Here is a 17,351-nt window from a genome sequence, read left to right on the forward strand (position 1 = left end):
GCCTCCTACTCCCCTCTCCCATCCAGGTCCTGGCCCCACCAACCATCTCATCCTAAGAGGTGGCAGAGGCTGAGGCTCCAGAACCCACGTGCTTTCCTGCCCTGACCCTGGGCCTCCCATAGCTTATTCTCTGGTGAGGAACTGGGGAAATTAAATTATGTTGCTAACTCCTACAGCTCCAGGATATCAGGATACACAAGAGAAACAGGGCTGGACAGGTCTTCTGTTCTGGAGCTGGGGCAGGATTAAGGCAGGGACTCTGAGTGTTCAGGGAGAGAAACACTCCCTGAGGGATGGCAGGTTCCCATCTCCAGGGGTTGACTGGGCAGGGTGGTGAGCATCCAGGATACTCAGAGTTGGGGGACCCGGGATATGGTTCCCCTCCCTGCAGCCCCCTCCCTCAGGGTGGGGCACCCACCTTCAGCTTCCCAGACAAAACAAAGTCTTTCCTTGTTTCTCCCTCTTGTGTTCCCCAAGTCAGAACCAGAGGTGGGGGTGAATGAGCCAGTGAAACGTGAGGGACAGTGGCTGTTCCCACTGCCTCAGCCCCCCTCCACAGGGCTCCCCGGCCTCTGCCCCACCCAGTCCCTGCCTGGCCTGGCCTGACTTCCCCCTCCTGGCTGGGGAGGCAAAATCACACTTAACCCTTCCTCTCTCACACCTCCCCATCTTTGAGAAAAGAGACAGGATAAAGGAGAGGGGATTCTCACCCTAAGTTTCTCTCTTTCCAAAGGGTTCACCACCACCACAATGGCCTCAATCCTAAACCTGAACTTCAAAGTGGGCCTTTACCCTAAATATTCAAGCCTAACTCTGAATCCCAGATGTCATCATCTGCTCTCCCCCTGCCAGGGTGTAGATGGTCAGTCCCAGCAAAAGCAGAAGGCAGGGAAGGCCAGGTCCAGAGGAGCGGAGCCTGCTGGAGGTAAGGGTTGGCAAGAGTTGTGTCTGGGTGGAGACCAGTTTCCAAGCCTGTCTCTCACTTGGCCAGGTGATGACAGGTCTGCTGCTGAATTCTCGGGGCCTCAGCTTCCTCATCTATAACAGGGGCAGAGTGGCTATCAAAGAAATGAGGGTTGAGCTAACATGTTTGCTGTCTAGGGAGTTGTCCACCAGTAGGGAAAACAGGAAGAGGCGATACCAAGCATGAGCAGTTAAAGAGCAGCATAGAACCCTGAACTGGATAATGAATTCCAAATGGGTTCCAGAAGCCTGGAAGTTGGAACATTAGTAAGTGATATTAGAATATAGTTGTTGAGTGCCAAGGTCCAACTATCAGAATACAATTGTTGGGCAGTGGAAGAGACACTTGTCTTGAAGACCAATGACCTTGGGGAGGGGACCCTCCTCTTTCCCATGGCATCCTGGACATCTGTGTCCCTAACACTTGGCCCAGTGCCTGCATTCAGGAGGTGCTCAGTGTTCCTTAAATGAACAAATGCATCTGGCCCTGCCACTTCCCAGTTGACTGACTTTGGGCAAGTTGTATCTTTTCTTTCAGCCTGTTTCCTTGTCTATAACATGGGGATGCTGCCATGTTTAAGTAACATGCATTTAAAAGGAGGCTTCTTGGAGGAGGTAGATTTCAGGCTTTACAGAAGTGCCTTATGCCCACAGTGAATTCCTTCATCCAACAAAGATTTATTGAATATCCACTGTGTGCCAGGCACTGCTCTAGACACTAGGGAGACAGCGGTGAATAAAACAGATCAAAATCCCAACCCTCATGTAGCTGACATCCAAGTGGAAGGAGAGAAGGAGATGGCCCATAAATAAAAGACAAAATTATAGTTTGTTGGGGCTTCCCCAGTGGCTTAGTGTTAAAGAATCTGCCTGCCAATGCGAGAGTCACAAGAGATACAGGTTCAATCCTGGTGAAGATCCCCTAGAGGAGGGCATGGCAACCCACTCCAGTATTCTTGCCTGGAGAATCCTATGGACAGAGGAGCCTTTCTGGCTATAGTCTGGAGGGTCACAAAGAGTCGGACACGACTGAAGCGACCTAGCGTGCACGCATGCACGCACGTAGGATACTGCTCAACAAACTGGGTAACTGACACTTTGACACTCTTTAGTATATTTTCACAAACATTCTCAATCTGGTCCACAAAACCACCTTATGAGCTGGGGATCATTTCCCTGTTTTACTGCTGAGGCTGACTTTCCCCAAACTAGACATTACTAGGCCGAGGCCAGAACATGGAAGAGGTGGCCTGGACCAGGATTCCTTCACTATCTCATGCCACTTTGATGGGACGTGTGGGAGGAGTTGGGGTGGACTGGTGCTGGGAGGAATTCTGTACAGAGGTGCTGAAGTGGGAAAGAGCTGAGGAGGGTACACAGCTCAGCTGAGCAGGGAGACACTAGAGGTGAGGTGGGAAAGTGTGGGAGCAAAGGCAGGACTGGAGAAGAGGGAGATGGAGGCAGCCACCTGGCTCAGGGATGGAGACCTGCGGGAGGGAATCTGACTGCTTGAAAAGGCTGGGCTCAAGGAGAGAAGGGAGGCCTTGAGACCTGCAAGGAAGGAGTCAGAGGCAGCAAGTTAAACAGTGGGCTCAGCAGAAGGGTGAAATGAGGAGGGCTTTGAGGGGCATAGTAATAACGATTCATGTGGGGAGGACTGTGGAGTACCTACTATTATTAGGCACTAGGTATCCGAATTACTATGTTGAACCTATACAGTAGCTTTACATGGTGAGTACTGTTATTAGCCCTATTTTATAGATGAGCAAACTGAAGCCCAGGGAGATTAAATTATTCCTTTAAGGCAGGGATTCTCAAAGTTTGCACTACTGACATTTTGGGCCTGATAATTCTTTATTGGGTGGGGAAGGGTCTGGGCACTGTGGGATATTTTGCTGCCTCTCTGGCCCTCTATCTACCTCTGCCCCCAGTTATGACAATCAAAAATATCTTCAGACAGTGCCAGTGTCCCCTGTGGGGCAAAATCATGTCCAGTTGTGAACCACTTACCTAAGGTCATATGGTGAGTAGCAGGGCTGAGATTTTAATACAGGTGGACTTGACTTTGAACACCAAGCACTTACTACTACTACTACTAAGTCACTTCAGTGGTATCCGACTCTGTGCGACCCCATAGATGGCAGCCCACCAGGCTCCCCCGTCCCTAGGATTCTCCAAGCAAGAACACTGGAGTGGGTTGCCATTTCCTTCTCCAATGCATGAAAGTGAAAAGTGAAAGTGAAGTCACTTAGTCGTGTCTGACTCTTAGCGACCCCATGGACTTCAGCCTATCAGCCTCTTCCATCCATGGGATTTTCCAGGCAAAAGTACTGGAGTGGGGTGCCATTGCCTTCTCCGAAGCACTTACTATCAGGCTGTAATTCTAGACAGGTAGGAGTGGGAGAGACGCATTCAAATGGATCCTAGGCCACTGGGGAGACAACTCCCCCATAGGGATGGGAAGAGGGGAACTCCTGGAGAAGGGTCTAGGGAGTGGAAGCTGATTTGGAAAGTGGGAGCTGGCTCACAGCCATGGTTTGAGGATCCCTTTATAGTAGGTTCCAGAGGGAAGGTCCCTTTCTTATTCATTCTTTGATCACAGGGTCTGGCACAAAACACCTGTTGAACTGCTGAGTCACTCGTGCACAGGTGAATATTATAACCTTGAGAGTGGAAGGACTCTCCTGTTCTGTAAGTGGTTGTCACGTACAAGGCACCCGGCGAGGGGCTGTGTGGGGCTGATCCCACTTAATCTCCACCTAAGCCCTAGGAAGGAGGTATTATCATTGGCATTTTATGCACCAAAACCCCCAGACTCTGAAAGGTTGGCTAACTGACCTCAGGCCGCCCAGCTGATTAGACTGCCTTCTTCCCGCTCAGACTCAGCTAGATGGAATGATGCAGGCTGTGGGCAATTCACTTAGCTTAGTTTAGCCAGGAAGGCCCTTAGAAGGAATGTGTATTTGACAGCCCTTTGGAAAGACAAAGAACTCCTCATTTGAATGAAATCTCACCCCCAGAGCCTCTCTAGCAGGGAAATTTTGGGACCCCTTCTTGGTGATCCCTTGCCCAGAGGGCCCTCAGGCCTCTGGGGAATAAGCCCCTTTCTTTACAAATAGGCTTCTAAGGCCAGAGAAGAAAAATTTTGCCCAAGGTCACACAGGTGGGCCTGCCCAGAACTCCTGAAATAGTGCTCTGACCCCATCATATGCTACCACAGGAGACATAACACCCTGCACAGGGCCCCTCAAGGGAGGGTATTAACATCACCTTGATGTGGGGGTGCTGCCTGCTGAGCCAGAGACCATGTCTATTCCTTCAGGGAACCAGCCTGGTCAGAAAGGGCCGCTGGATAATGGGCAGAGAACCAGCCTTTAACATCTCACACCTGGCTGGGCAGGTCTCCCAGGCGTGACCCTTGGACAATTAAGATTACTACCATAACAGTCTCAAATCTCTTAGAGACGCACAAACACCATTACCCTCATCACACAGATGAGGAGATTGAGGCTTGGGCGGGTTAACTGATTTGCTCAAGGCCACGCAGCAGACAGTGACAAAAGAAGGCCTCAAAGTCCAGGTGTCCGCCTCCAGCCTAACATCCCACCCCGTCAGCTCAAACCCTGCAGGAAATCCAACTGCAAAATCCGAGGATCTGCCTGGGAGCTCCAGCCCAACATTTCAAACCCCCTTCCCCATCCAACTGGGCCAAGAGAGCCGCCCACCTGAGAGCCTCTAGTTTCCAGACCTGTCACAGGACACACCAGAATACACACCAGACTAGGGCCAGAGAGGAATTCCGCAGTGACAGCTCCCTCTCTTGCTCTCCATCCCCCAGATTTGGCCCCTCCCACCAGGTGAGGGTGGGGGAGGGTGGGCGTGGAAAGGGGCGGGGCATCGAAGATGTGGGTGGAGCCATGTGGACCGGCTGGCCCCGGGCTGATCGGCTGGGGCTGGTAGGTTGGCTCGGGCTGTGGCTGGGTGGTTCCTCCCTCCTTCCCGCCCGGAGGCGGGCAGTGCTGACGGCTCGTACTGACGCAGGCCCCTGCGTGTGGGCGGCTGCCTGTAAGTCTGTGTGTCTCTGTATGTGTGTGTGGTTGCTGGGGCCTCCGAGGTCTCCTAAATGGGGGTTTCCTCTCCCTGTTGTCAAGGAAACAAACAGAAGCTCCACAACTCCAGGGCTGGGGCTGGAAGGGCAGGGTCCCCGAGCCCTACACACCCATACATTTCCAGAAGGTGAGGCAGAAAAGGATTCCCTGTCCCCCTCCGCTCTCAGGGTACTGACCAAACGTGACCAAACAGTGGGGCCCTTAAACTGGAGTAGCCGCCTATCCTGTTTGCAGAGCACTGGGGAGTTTCCTAAGACAAGGGAGTAGTGGTGCTCAAACCAGGACAGGTCCTGGCAAACCCGACAGCTGGTCTCCCTACATGTTCATCCAAGTTTTGCGGGGAGTCTCTTTTTAAAATATAAGAATATCTTTTACAGATTTTACACAGATATATGACGATGTGGAAACACGGGCAGACTCCTCTGAGGGTCTTGGAAAGGCCTGTGCAGCTGAGGGTCCCTGAGCTTCCCCTTCATCACCTTCACTAGAAACCCACCTGAGGCCCCAGTCCCCATTGCCCTTGAGCTCCGTGGGTCGCTTTGAAGGCTACCCACCTCTCCCACCAGGCACTCACACTAGGGGGATCCACTGGGAAGGTGAACTCTTGCAAGGAGGATGGTGTTAATCTGCAGATTTCCTGGTGGGTGGACCGAGCAAAGGGTTCTTTCTGGAGAAGTGGTTGGGCTGCCAGGTGGGGCAGGTGGCTCGGCAGCGTCTCTGCCAAGATCAAGAGCTCCTGGAGAGAGGCGTCATGGGTCAGGGAGGGACTGTATTGGGCCAGTGCTTCATCATTCATTGCCTAGAAGCCAGAACTAAGGAGCTGGGAGGAGTTAGGGCACCACACAGACCAGCCCCCTCATTTCTAGACCCGCCTTGGTCAAACTCCCTAGATTGCCCCGTCCCACCATCCCTATGCTGCCCACAGGCCTGCCCCAGAGTAGCACCCCGTTTGCCCTCTTTGTCCAGTAAATCCAAAGCTTACAGGGCACCCTGAGAGCCCACCTCACTTTGGCCCTCGACCCTTGAGGGGGTCTTCATCAGAGTAACAGATAATGGGGAAACCACTGGAGCAGGGTGAGGCAGCAGGGGCTGGTCGGGAGAGACAGGATGCATGGGCTGAGGCTGTGCTCCCAGGCTGCCCAGGGAGGGGCTGAGGGGGCATCTGTTTCCTCTTGGCCAGGATTCCCTCAATCTCATCCCCAGAGGAGGTGAAAATGGTCCTGGCTTCCCAAAGCAGAGCTTTCCGGCCTGGGAATGGAGGATGGTTGAGGTGTCTATCAAAACATCCCGTATCCCCTCTCTTCCCTCTGCCTGGAGCTTCAAGGAGCTCAGCTAGGGTTTAGGGGTGGGGGCACACTTCCTGTTGCAGCAGAGAGTTGAGGTCCTGGGGCTCAGTGAGCACCAATGATGTACCTGAAGCTTTAGCCAGGCTGGACTCTCAGTGGATGTAGTGGGGTAAGGGAAGGGGACTTGTCTGGCTCGGGGTGTGGGGTGGAGGTGGGGGCCTCACCTTAGTGGATCATGGGTGGAGGATGGACCAGAGAGAGGTGAGCACAGAGGGTAAGTGGGGATGAGGGAGACATACGAGTGAGTAAAGGAAGGAGGTTAGGGAAGAAGTCTACCGTGAGAGACGAAGAACTGAGCTTTGAGGCAAGGGGCAGGGGGTCAGATCTGGAGCCCAGGCCAGGGGGGACCAGGAGGAGTGGCAAGCTGGGCAGAGGGGGAGCCCAGGAATTGAGGAGAGGGGCAGCTAGCTGCCCAAGCTGACGCCAGCACTCCAGCCCCAGATCCTGGTGGGGCAAATATTTACCAGGCAACAGTTGCTAAGTAAGGAGGAAGGAGGAGGAAAGCCAGTAGCTAGAGGGCTTTCCAGGCTCCTCCCATCCTCACAAAAGAAGAGGGTGAGCCATTCTGTTCTCCTCAGCCCTCCACCCCCACCACACAGGCGTGGCCACATCCCTTCACGCACACATATCCTGGAATCACCCCTACCAATGCCCCCCCCCCACCGCCCCACCAAACCCCAAGCTGGTAAGAGGACAGAGGGCTGGGCTAGGGGCAACTTCATCCCAGGGCTGCCAGGCCTTCCGCCTACCCTAACAGCTCTGCGGGCTCAAACCTTGTGAAATTCCCCTTCCCAATCTGTTGTTCAGTGGGGGCTGGAGAGGAGGGTGGTCCAAGCAGTCAGGATACAGTGAGGGAGAGGATGCTGAAGGATGGAGTCAAGATGTCCAGGGGGTGCAGGCTGCAAGAGAGGATGCGGAGGCGGAAAGGCGGGGAAGGAGTGACTCCATTAGAGGCTGTTCAAGGGCAGGCAACTGGGGGCTGCTGGACCCAGAGAAGAGGGATTCTCAGGAGTCCCTCCTGCCCTGGCCCCTGGGCAGAGGAGGGGGAGGGCAGAGGAGGGGGAGGGCAGAGGAGGGGAGGGTGTGCTCAAATGGAGCCAGATGTGGCCCATGTGATGTGGGCTGTCGTTGGCATGGGCACAGTAGGGGGCAGGGCATACAACTGCCGCCAGAAAGAATTAGTCAGAAGCTGGGAGGAGACAGGGGAGAAGGACCGCTAGCCCAGGACCCTCGGGGGAGCAGATGGAAGCTCTGGGGAAGGGTGGGAGGGCTCACAGCCTGCAAGAAGGGGTTGAGATGACCTCCCAACCATTGCCCTGGCTGAGCCCCGATTTCCTTATGCAGAAGAGACATCCTGACATCCCTTCCCAGGACAGAAGACGTGCCGAGGGCCCAGCTCTCGGCCTGACACGTGACAGGGGCTCTCTTCTTTTTACCCACCTTCTCAGGGTGAGGTCTCTGCTCTGCAGGGCTTCTCTTTGGGGGTCAGTGTGTTTAGACCCTCTGGAAATTGGGGCGCAGGAAGGGGAGGGAAGGGCACAAAGAGGGCGCTGCTGGGGCAGAGGCGGTTCCGAGCCCAGGCTCCCTGGCGCTGATGGAGGTTCTTGAGGGTCGAAGGGTCGGCCAGAGTGACTGCAGGCCCCATGGGTCCACCCTGAAATGGAGGTAGATGGAGGGCCTTCACTGTGGAATGGCACCAGAAAAGAGACCAAGGCACCTCCCCAGGGGGTACTTCCAGGAGCCCAGAGCTCACACAGCGTGAGCCAGCAAGAGGGAGAAGGGCTTGAGATCCCAGGAACCAAGGCAGACTTGAGGGGTGGGCCAGGGCACAGCCCTGTAGAAACAGAGGGACCCTTGGCTGGCCAGGTCCAAGCTGGCAATGGAAAGAGGGTTGCTTTCCAAACTCCCGTCGGAAAGTTTGAAAAATACACATGGAAACATGACTCACTGCCCCCTCCCCATGGCCCCTCTTTCCTGATTTCTGTGATTTTTTTTTTCTCCCAAGAGTTAATTCAAGTCACATTCTCATAGAAACCATACTTAATGAGGGAGGGCAAAGGGCAGGCTGAAGGAGGCAGAGAGGCACGGCAGGAGCTGTCTAGAGAAGGAGAGGCGTCCAGGGCTGGGCCAGACCAGTGAGCGGCAATCTAGCTGCAGGGGAACACCTCAGACAAGCTTCCAAACACTGAAATGCTCAAGGGAGGGAAGCAGAATCCATTCACACACAGCCAAAGCTGCTGCAGAGTGACTGCTGCGCCCTGTGGCCCCGTGTAGCTCAGGCCCAGAGAGCGGCCTTCTGGCCTCCTCCTCAGAATCCATTCCGGAGGCCACAGCTGAGGCCAGAGGCCCAAGGAGGTGGGAGTGGTGGCGGAGCTCCCTGCACTCATCGCCTCCGCGGCTCCCTCCCCAAAACGTGTCCTGGAGCTGGGCTCTCACCCTCTGGGCTGGGGAGGATCCCGAGGGCCGCCCCCCCCCCCACCCCCACCCCACCCCGTAGGGTATCCCTGGGCCAGGAAGTCTCAACCTATCCAGAAGAGGCCAGGGAAAGGGAAGCCCGGCCCTGGGCCAAAGGTGAGGGGCCCTTCCACTCTAGACAGCTCTCAGGAGAGGCCGTACAAGATTCCCAGGGCAGGGGTGACTGCTGAGCTCCCACACTTGCCATCCCTCCTTGGATGTCCCACATGGAGCTCCTCAGGCCTCCCCACCACCAGCCCAGCCCCACCCTGTGCCTCCTCCTCAGCCTCACCCTTTCTGTTTCCCTCGGGGAGCAACGCCTCCCCCCCTACCACCACCAAAGTCCTCTGGATCCAGAATCTCTCTCCGTTCTGCCCACTGCATCCAGCCCCTGTGGTTCTTTCTGTTTTGTTTTTTTGGCCATGACACGTGGCTTGTGGGATTTTCGTTCCCCCAAGCTGGGCCCTCAACAGTGAGAGCGGGGAGTCCTCACCACTGGACCGCCAGGGAGTTCCCCAGCTCCGACGTTCTGATATCACACCTTCAGCCCTCGCCTGAGGAACTGCAGGAGCCTCCGGCCAGTCTTCCTGCTTCCACCTTTGCCTCTGTTCTGATCCTTTCTCCTCCCTAAACCACAGCCATCTTTCCAAAATATAAACCTCGGCGTGTTTCCACAAGACTTCAGACTCCCTGACTGTATTCGGGATAAAGTCCAAATTCCTTGAGCTGCACTGTAAAGCCCTCCTTGACCCAGGCTCTGCTTGTTATCTTCAGCCTTGCCGCTTGCCTCACTCTCAGTTCAGTTCAGTTCAGTCGCTCAGTCGTGTCGGACTCTTTGCGACCCCAGCGACCCTATGAATCGCAGCACGCCAGACCTCTCTTCCAGCAATCCCGATCTCTCTCGTTTGTTCTGAGCTAACCTTCTGGGACGTGGCACACGCTTTGCCCTCTGACCAACTCCTCCTCATTCTCCAGGCTCAGCCAAGAGTGTCCCTAAGTCAGGGTTAGGTGTCCCACTAAGCCCCAACATCTCTTGTCATGGGAAATTGACCCAGTGTTCACCTCTGTCTTCCCACATCAGGGGAACTGCTTGAGGGTAGAGGGTGGGTGGATCTGGTGCTGGTGGTTTAGTCGCTAAGTCGTTTCCAACTCTAGAGACCCCACAGACAGTAGCCTGCCAGGCTCCTCTGTCCATGGGATTCTCCAGGCAAGAATACTGCAGTGGGTTGCTATTCCCTTCTCCGGGGGATCTTCCCAACCCAGGAATTGAACCCAGGTCTCCTGCATTGCAGGCAGATTCTTTACCAACTGAGCTGGTGGGTTTGTCTCTTCCCTTTATTCTGAGACACCCAGCATGGTACATAGGGACAGAGAAGTTTCTCTTCACATGTGAGCCAAACATCTCAACATATCTCCCTCCTGAATGGGTACTCCCAAAGCTCTATTTCTCCCTCTACTTTTTCCACTCATCCCACTCTTCACCACCTAATTCTAGCCCCGCCTGCCTCCCACGTGCCTCTTGCTGCCTCCCTGCATTGGAGCTCTTCCTGTGCCCTGCAGCCAGGCCTCTCTCCACACCCAGCCCACAGTTCAGTCAGTCGCTCAGTCGAGTCTGACTCTTTGTGACCCCATGAATGGCAGCACGCCAGGCCTCCCTGTCCATCACCAACTCCCAGAGTTCACTCACACTCACGTCCATCGAGTCAGTGATGCCATCCAGCCATCTCATCCTCTGTCGTCCCCTATCTCCTCTTGCCCCCGATCCCTCCCAGCATCAGAGTCTTTTCCAATGAGTCAACTCTTTGCATGAGGTAGCCAAAGTACTGGAGTTTCAGCTTCAGCATCATTCCCTCCAAAGAAATCCCAGGGCTGATCTCCTTCAGAATGGACTGGTTGGATCTCCTTGCAGTCCAAGGGACTCTCAAGAGTCTTCTCCAACACCACAGTTCAAAACCGTCAATTCTTTGGCGCTCAGCCTTCTTCACAGTCCAACTCTCACATCCATACATGACCACAGGAAAAACCATAGCCTTGACTAGATGAACCTTTGTTGGCAAAGTAATGTTTCTGCTTTTCAATATACTATCTAGGTTGGTCATAACTTTCCTTCCAAGGAGTAAGCGTCTTTTAATTTCATGGCTGCAGTCACCATCTGCAGTGATTTTGGAGCCCAAAAAAATAAAGCCTGACACTGTTTCCACTGTTTCCCCGTCTATTTCCCATGAAATGATGGGACCGGATGCCATGATCTTCGTTTTCTGAATGTTGAGCTTTAAGCCAACTTTTTCCCTCTCCTCTTTCACTTTCATCAAGAGGCTTTTGAGTTCCTCTTCACTTTCTGCCATAAGGGTGGTATCATCTGCATATCTGAGGTTATTGATATTTCTCCCGGCAATCTTGATTCCAGCTTGTGTTTCTTCCAGTCCAGCATTTTTCATGATGTAGTCTGCATATAAGTTAAATAAGCAGGGTGATAATATACAGCCTTGATATACTCCTTTTCCTATTTGGAACCAGTCTGTTGTTCCGTATCCAGTTCTAACTGTTGCTTCCTGACCTGCATACAGATTTCTCAAGAGGCAGGTCAGGTGGTCTGGTATTCCCATCTCTTTCAGAATTTTCCACAGTTTATTGTGATCCCCACAGTCAAAGGCTTTGGCATAGTCAATAAAGCAGAAATAGATGTTTTTCTGGAACTCTCTTGCTTTTTCCATGATCCAGCGGATGTTGGCAATTTGATCTCTGGTTCCTCTGCCTTTTCTAAAACCAGCTTGAACATCAGGCAGTTCACGGTTCACGTATTGCTGAAGCCTGGCTTGGAGAATTTTGAGCATTACTTTACTTGCAAGTGAGATGAGTGCAATTGTGCGGTAGTTTGAGCATTCTTTGGCATTCATTGCCTTTCTTTGGGATTGGAATGAAAATTGACCTTTTCCAGTCCTGTGGCCACTGCTGAGTTTTCCAAATTTGCTGGCATATTGAGTGCAGCACTTTCACAGCATCCTCTTTCAGGATTTGAAATAGCTCAGCTGGAATTCCATCACCTCCACTAGCTTTGTTCGTAGTGATGCTTTCTAAGGCCCACTTGACTTCACATTCCAGGATGTGTGGCTCTAGGTCAGTGATCACACCATCGTGATTATCTGGGTCGTGAAGATCTTTTTTGTACAGTTCTTCTGTGTATTCTTGCCACCTCTTCTTAATATTTTCTTAATGCTTCTGTTAGGTCCATACCATTTCTGTCCTTTATCGAGCCCATCTTTGCATGAAATGTTCCCTTGGTATCTCTAATTTTCTTGAAGAGATCTCTAGTCTTTCCTATTCTGTTGTTTTCCTCTATTTCTTTGCATTGATCACTGAGGAAGCCTTTCTTATCTCTTCTTGCTATTCTTTGGAACTCTGCATTCAGATGCTTATATCTTTCCTTTTCTCCTTTGCTTTTTGCTTCTCTTCTTTTCACAGCTGTTTGTAAGGCCTCCCCAGACAGCCATTTTGCTTTTTTGCATTTCTTTTCCATGCCCAGAGCCGAGTCTCAATACCAGTAGTAACAACAGCTACTGTTTACGGAGTGCTTGCTATGTGTCGGGGCCTGATCTAGGTTCTTTCCATTCATTGGCTCATTCGATACCAGGCAGAAGCTAAAAAAAGAGATTGGCCCAAGAACCTGACCTGTCCGATGGTTCAGTACCAGTCTCTCCAGGAGTTCATAATTCTGTCGTCACTGTGTGTAAAGGAGATGGGTTATATGCGAGGCCCTCAATAAATGTTTATTGAAGGAATGAACAATGTAATTGCCTACCTGTGAAGCAGGTCCCATCACTACTGAAACATTATCTCTGAGCAGCCCTGAAAGGTGAGCAGGGCAAGGGCATTATTCTCACTTTATAGAAGAGGACTTGGTCCAAGTGAGTGAGGAGAGACCTGCTTCTGGCCACACAGGTGGTAGTGGGCTCCCGTTCAGTGGCAGCACCTCCGGGCCTTGCAGAGGGTCCCATGTGGCACAGACAGGGAGCTCCTGTCCAGAACGGGGGTGAGGGTAGGGAAGAATTTACTTGAGAGTTTTCAGGAGTCATGGCTGGAGGAAACCCAGTGGTCTCAACCCTCACTGGGCAACAAAATCACTTGGCCGGGGTGGGGACACTTCCTCTGTGGTTCAGTGGTTAAGAACCCACCTTCCAACCCAGGGTACATAGTTTCAATCCCTGGTCAGGGAACTAAGATCCTACAACTAAGCCTGAGTGCCGCAACCACTGAGCCCAAGCATTCTAGAGCCCATGCTCCGAAACAAAAGAAGCCCCTTCTCGCCACAACTAGAGAAAGCCCACGTGCCACAACAAAGACCCAGCATAGCCAAAAAATGATAATAATAAATAGCTTGGGAGAGGGAGCTTTCAAAACTGCCAGCCCCCAAAGTCTTAGATATTTTGATTCAATAATTCGTCTAGGGTGGCTGCTGCTGCTGCTGCTAAGTCGCTTCAGTCGTGTCCGACTCTGCAGCCCCATAGGCGGCAGCCCACCAGGCTCCAGTGTCCATGGGGTTTTCCAGGCAAGAGTGCTGGAGTGGGGTGCTATCACCTTCTCCCATCTAGGGTGGAACTCTGGCATTTTTCGGCAAACACTGCTTTAGTCTTTCGTTTAACAGATGGAGAAGCTGAGGCTAGAGTAGGAATCACAATGACAGCTGATACCAAGTGCTGATGATGCCCGGCTCTGCTCTAAATAGAGCGGGTGGATTTTTCACCTGATCCTCACCGTAACCCTGCATGGGAAGGACTGTTGTTATCAGCTCCATTTTACAAGTGAGAAAACAAAGTCCAGTGGGTCCAGAGTCACACAACCAATCAGCGGTGGAGCTGGGATTCAGATCCCAGAGACCTGGCTTGGAAGCGCACACTTTCAACCCCAGAGTTGCAAAGGAGCCAGTGGTGGAGTCAGTGGCAGAGCCAGGCCCAGCCAGGTGCCACCTCTTCTAGACAGAAAAGTCAGAAAGCTGGTGAGGGTGGGTAAACTGAGAGCAGAGAAGCCACAGTACAGATGGGAGCCCCTCCCTCACAGAGGGGGAAGGGGATGGGTGATGCGCGGCTGGGCAGTGAGACAACTTCCCCATGGGACCACCCTTCCACCTGTCTGCCTCCCTGGCCTCCTGGAGAGGAGCCCTGACCAGCCCCAGCTGAGCCGGTACCTACCCTGTGCTAATTGATGGAGCCTCCTAATTGCTGATCACAAGCAGTCAATTAAGTCCAATTAGGGAGCAAGAGCTAATTAGTGCTCAGCTTCCTACAGCCTCTGGGCACCCCTGGGGTCTGCAGGAACCTGCTGCCCACCTCTCCCCACCCCCAGGGAAGAGAATTGCTGCTTGTAGTGAGCGTGTCAAAAGTTCATTTGGCTTCCTTGCTCTCCTAAGGATCCAGGGTCAAGCACCTCGGCTTATCCACCATCTCTGCACTCCAGGGCAGCTCTGTCTCCAGTCCCACCACGCAAGACTTGCCTTCCTTGACATCTGACAACATTCATGTCACCCCATAATTCATAAGGATCATCCCATTCATCATCCTAAAGCCTGGAGGTAGGGCACTCCATATCATCACTGAGGCTCAGAGAGGGTAAGTGATTTGCCTAAGATCACACAGTCCACTTTGACTAAAGATCCTATACCCCCTGACATATGTGATAAATCTTTCTGATGATCTCCCCTCTATCATTCCGGCTGTAACATGGCAGACAGGTGGGGCATGAGTTGTGTTCCTTCTTTTCACGTGCTATACTATGGGCTTCCCTTGTGGCTCAGTGGTAAAGAATCCACCTACCAGTGCAGGAGACACAGGTTCGATCCCTGGGTCAGGAAGATCCCCTGAAGAAGAGAATGGCAACCCATTCCAGTATTCTTGCCTGGGAAATCCCATAGACAAGAGGAGCCTGGCAGGCAAAGGCCATGGGGTCTCAGAAGAATTGGACACAACTTAGCGACTTAACAACAGCAAACCTATACTACATTAGGTTTCTCCACTTAATCTGCTGTCCTCCCACTGTTCCTCGGCCTGACTCCAGTTCCAAGAACCAGCGTCAAATTCAAAGAGGTTCTTTCTGAGATCACAGAACAGGGGATATAGTTCTCTCTTCTACTAATTCATTCTGTGACCTTGGAGAAATTGCTTCCCTTCTATGGGCCTCGGTTTTCTCATCTGCAAAACAGGTGGACTGGGCCGGAAGATTTCCAAGGCAGTTTCACCTCCATCCCTTCTGCTTCAAGGGAAGAGATAATGAAGAGCTAGAGCTCCTTCTTGCATGTCATCAGGGCCACGGGATGGGACAGGAATACTCCTTTTCATACTGAAATTCTGGGGGCCCCACAGCTAGACAAGAATGAAACTGTGCTGGGACTTCCCTGGTGGCCCAGTGGTTAAGATTCCATGCTGCCAATACGGGGGCATGGGTTCCATCCCTGGTTGAGGAACTAAGACCCCACATGCCATGCAGCACGGCCAAAAGATTGAAAAACAAAAAATAAATATAATAAAGGATACATTGGAAACATAAAAAAGAATGAACTGTCCTAATAGCCACCAGCGAATGCTGGGAATTGCCCCGCTCTAGCAGGGGCTGGGAGTGGGGAGTAAGGGGCAAACATGATGACCTTTCTCACTGTCACTGTCTCTCTCTCTCTCTCTCACACACACACACAACTACCCCAAGGACCAGGATACACGGAATGTTGTGGGGGATATTGGATGGCCAGAATTAGGGCCTGCTTCTTTGGACTTGGAAGATGGTGAGAGGCAGGCTAGATGCAGTTTCTGGCTCACATTAGGCTGTACATTTTGCCAAACTCCCTCTCAATCAGGGTCGGATTCACAGAGGGCAGGGCAGGCAGGGAGGCTGGGGGAGGTGGAGGGAGTCCCCTCCTGTCTCCTCCTGGGTCTTAGCCACACTGTAACTTCCATGCCCCCGATCTGCTTTCTGGATCTTCACAAGGATGGTTAGAGTCAGACTAGACTGGATCCCACTCTTCACTCAGTCACTCATGCCCTACTTCAGTCACCCTTGGGTCACTAGAGTCACCCTTGGCCAGCCTGAGAGTTTCCTCTAGTTTTTCCTCTTCTGTAAAATGGGGTAACACTAATTCCAGGGGCCGTTGTGAGAAACAAGCAAGATGTGCATGTCCAGTGAGGAGCAAGGGCCCTGCCCCTTGTCAGGGCTCGATTCCCCGCGAAGCATCTGAAAGAGCACAGGTCCAGGAGCTGTGGTTGGGGGAGCGTGTGCTGAATACCAAGAAGGAGCCACACGGCATCCGGTGCCTGGCACCCAGTCCCTCTAGCAGCTTTCCCTTTCCTGTGGTGAATCACTCCTCACCAACCCTGGGGACTCAGGAGTCCCCAGCTTACCACAAACACTACCATTGTCATAGAAACCGGGCCTCCCCTTCCTCTCTGACTGACTGATTTCACCACATTGTCCCCCACTCTGTCTCTGGTTCCTAGATCTCGGCTTTTGACTCACTGATTGAATCGCTTCTCATTCCTGTCCCCAAGATACTATCAACCTCATCCCCGCTTCATGGTTTGCGCCCGCAGCCCCTCAAGCAGGGCCCCTTTCCCCAGTGGCTTCCCCTCCCTTCTCTGCCAGGTTGGGCTGGGCACCCCCTAGAAAAATGTCTGCCCAGAATAGATGAGTGAGCGTCAGCCCGGGCTCTGGCTGCACCCCCACCTTCCACGTCAGGGGCCCAGTTCAAACTCCTTTAGCGCGGGATTGTGAAACCAGCAAGGGCAAGGGAGGTGGCCACGGGCAGAGACTGACGGGCACTGGCGCCACCTGCTGGCCCCGAGGGGACCAGCCTCATCTTCTCCCTATAGGTGGGCGTGCCCAGGCTAGTCCTGAGTGGCAGAAGGCCCTGGCTCTGTGTCCTGTCAGGGCAGTCATCCCCATCATCGTTCGTTCCTTCATTCACAGATATTCACAGATTTGTGTGCCCCAAAGAGCTCTTTTCCTCATGGAACAAGCAATTAAAATGGTACGACTACCCCCAAAGATGCAGCTCTGGAAGGCAGGGACAGAGAACCAGGCCCCTAAGCAGGGGTGACTAAGCTAAGTCCTGAGTAACAATCACCAACATTCATGAAGCACTTTCTGTCTACTAGACACTACGTCAGTACTTTACATGCCTCTTCCCACTAATCACACGACAAACCCATGAGGTAACTGCTATCATTATCTTCGCCTTATTGATGAGGAAAACAAGTTCAGAGACATTAAGTAATTTGCATAGGGCGCATGGGTAGTAGGCAGCAGTACCACCTGCCTGCTTGTAGCCCAGGTGTGGAGGACAGCCACTCCATGGGCTCCTGCTTGAATAGCTGGGCAGAAAGGCCGGACAAAGTGCATGTCAGGTGGAGGAAACTACAGGCCTGGGAGCCACTGGCCCTGGGGACAGAAGAGGAGAGATGAGCAAAGGAGACTGAAAAAGAGCACCAGGCAAGTAGGA

The sequence above is a fragment of the Bos taurus genome, chromosome 3 (genome assembly GCF_002263795.3).
Source record: "Bos taurus isolate L1 Dominette 01449 registration number 42190680 breed Hereford chromosome 3, ARS-UCD2.0, whole genome shotgun sequence".
In the NCBI taxonomy this organism is placed as follows: Eukaryota; Metazoa; Chordata; class Mammalia; order Artiodactyla; family Bovidae; genus Bos; species Bos taurus.